Here is a 2,500-nt window from a genome sequence, read left to right on the forward strand (position 1 = left end):
GCCTACCCAGGTAGAAGGGTTTATGTGTGAAGAATGTAAAAAGTGTTTTAAAACTAAAATTGGCTTGGGACAACATAAGAGATTAGCTCACCCAGCCCTGAGAAACGCAGAAAGAATTGAAGCATCTCGCCCCAAAGAGACCTCTAAAAGAGGTGCTCACAAGAAAATCTGGTCCCAAGAGGAAACAGAATTATTACAGAAACTAAATCAAGAGTTTGAAGGGAGGAAAAATATTAACAAATTGATTGCTGAAAAATTAACAACTAAAACAGCAAAACAGATCAGTGAAAAGAGAAGACTATTAAGAGAAACTGTGGTGCCAGAAAGAGAGAAAACACAAGAGAGCAAGAGCAGGTTAAAAGAGGAGAGGACTGTGATTCCATCTTCTGGTGAAAGGGAGCTGCTAGCCCACTATAAAAAGATTATTAATGAAAAGATGACATCAGGGAAGTTGCCCATCCTTAAAAATACATATAAACAAATAATTGAAGGCAAAACAGACTCATTAAAATTACTCAATGAGGTAGCTCAGGACCAATATTTGTATTTGTTTGAGAAATCAATTGAACAGAAAGTGCCAAAAAAGAGCCAACGTAAACTTCAGCAGAAGAAACCTCAAAAGGAGTGGATGAGAAAAAGAGCCAGAAAGCGTGGAGAATTTCTCCGATTCCAACGCCTCTTCCGCTTAGATCGAGGGAAGTTAGCTAATATGATTCTGGATGAAAAAGACTCTGCGCAATGTGCCATCCCCCTGGAAGAGGTCAGTAACACCTTCAGATCTAGGTGGGAGTCTCAGAACTTATTTCAAGGACTTGGAGCATTCCAGTCTGTGGGGCGGGCGGATAATTCGGCTTTTAAGGAATTGATTACAGAGAAAGAGATCCTTAAGAATATCAAAGACATGAATAAAAAATCGGCACCAGGCCCTGATGGGATCACCCTGAAGGCCCTGCTTAAAATGGATCCAAATTGTGAGGAGATCAAAGAACTATTTAATCTCTGGCTGTTAAGTGGCAAAATTCCAGATGTAATAAGGGGATGCCGAACAATCCTAATACCTAAATCATCAGCGCCCGAACGCCAAAATGATATTAACAACTGGCGGCCAATTACTATTGGTTCCATCATCCTGAGACTCTATTCAAGAATCTTAACTGCGAGGTTGGCAAAGGCGTGTCCCATTAACCCCAGGCAGAGAGGCTTCATTCAATCTTCTGGCTGTGCTGAGAACTTAAAACTATTACAGCTATTAATTAGGAATGCAAAGAAACAAAAGAAACCCCTGGGGGTTGTCTTTGTCGATTTGGCCAAAGCCTTTGATTCAGTGAGCCACACCCACATCCTGGCGGTGCTAAAGCAAAAGGGCCTGGATGACCACATAATAGCATTAATTAAGGACTTTTATCAAAACATCCACACTAGAATCAAAACTAAAGAAGGAGAGTCTGAGTCAATAGGAATCAAAACTGGTGTGAAACAGGGCGATCCCATGTCACCACTCCTCTTTAACCTGTGCATTGACCCTCTGTTATGTAAATTAGAAGAGTGTGGGGAGGGGTTCCAACACGGGAATGGCAAATTAACAGCTCTGGCTTTTGCAGACGACCTGGTCCTGCTGAGTAAGTCCCAATCAGGTATGGAGAAAAATATTGAAATTCTAGAAGCATTTTGTGACTTAACTGGATTAAAAACGCAGGGGGAAAAGTGCCATGGTTTCTTTATTCAACCAACTAAGGACTCTTATACCATCAATGACTGTCCTCCATGGCTTATCAGCGGTACCCCTTTAAACATGATCCACCCGGGTCAGTCAGAGAAATATCTTGGCTTGCAAATCGACCCTTGGGTGGGGATAGTTAAGCCCGAATTGCAGAATAAATTAGAAGTTTGGCTCAATCGCATCGAAAGAGCCCCTTTAAAACCATTTCAAAAATTGGACATGTTAAAAGTGTACACAGTGCCTAGATTGATCTACTTAGCAGACCAGGCAAATGTAAAAGCCACCTATCTGGAAGAAATGGATTTAACAATTCGAAATAGGGTGAAAAAATGGTTACATCTCCCAGTTTGTACCTGTGATGGCATCTTGTATTCCAGCACTAAAGATGGAGGCTTAGGCTTAGCCCGATTGGCTGGGTTAATCCCTAGTATCCAAGCTAGACGATTACACAGATTGGCAAATTCATCAGATGAAGCAGTTAAAACTGTAGTTAAAAATAATGATATTGATAAAGATTATGAAAAATTGTGGATATCAGCAGGGGGAGACAAAGAGAAAATACCATCAATATATAACCCCCAGACAATAATGGTAACTGAATATGGGGGACGGGAGGAATTATCGGAATGGGAAAAACCCGCCCCAAAGAAAATCTTTCCCAAACCTTGCAATTGGAGGAAAAATGAGTTCACAAAATGGACAGCATTGATGTCCCAGGGCATAGGAACTGCAAACTTTGAAAATGATTCCACCAGTAACAATTGGCTTGTGAATTACAAG

At 41.0% G+C, this 2,500-nt stretch overlaps 1 pseudogene; it reads left to right on the plus strand.

Moving 5' to 3' along the window:
- Nucleotides 1-2,500, plus strand: part of LOC137459576 (28S ribosomal RNA) — an 8,459-nt pseudogene that overhangs the window by 3,831 nt on the left and 2,128 nt on the right.

Source organism: Melanerpes formicivorus, unplaced genomic scaffold (genome assembly GCF_026170545.1).
Source record: "Melanerpes formicivorus ecotype bairdi unplaced genomic scaffold, bMelFor1.0.p_v2 SCAF_375, whole genome shotgun sequence".
Lineage (NCBI taxonomy): Eukaryota > Metazoa > Chordata > Aves > Piciformes > Picidae > Melanerpes > Melanerpes formicivorus.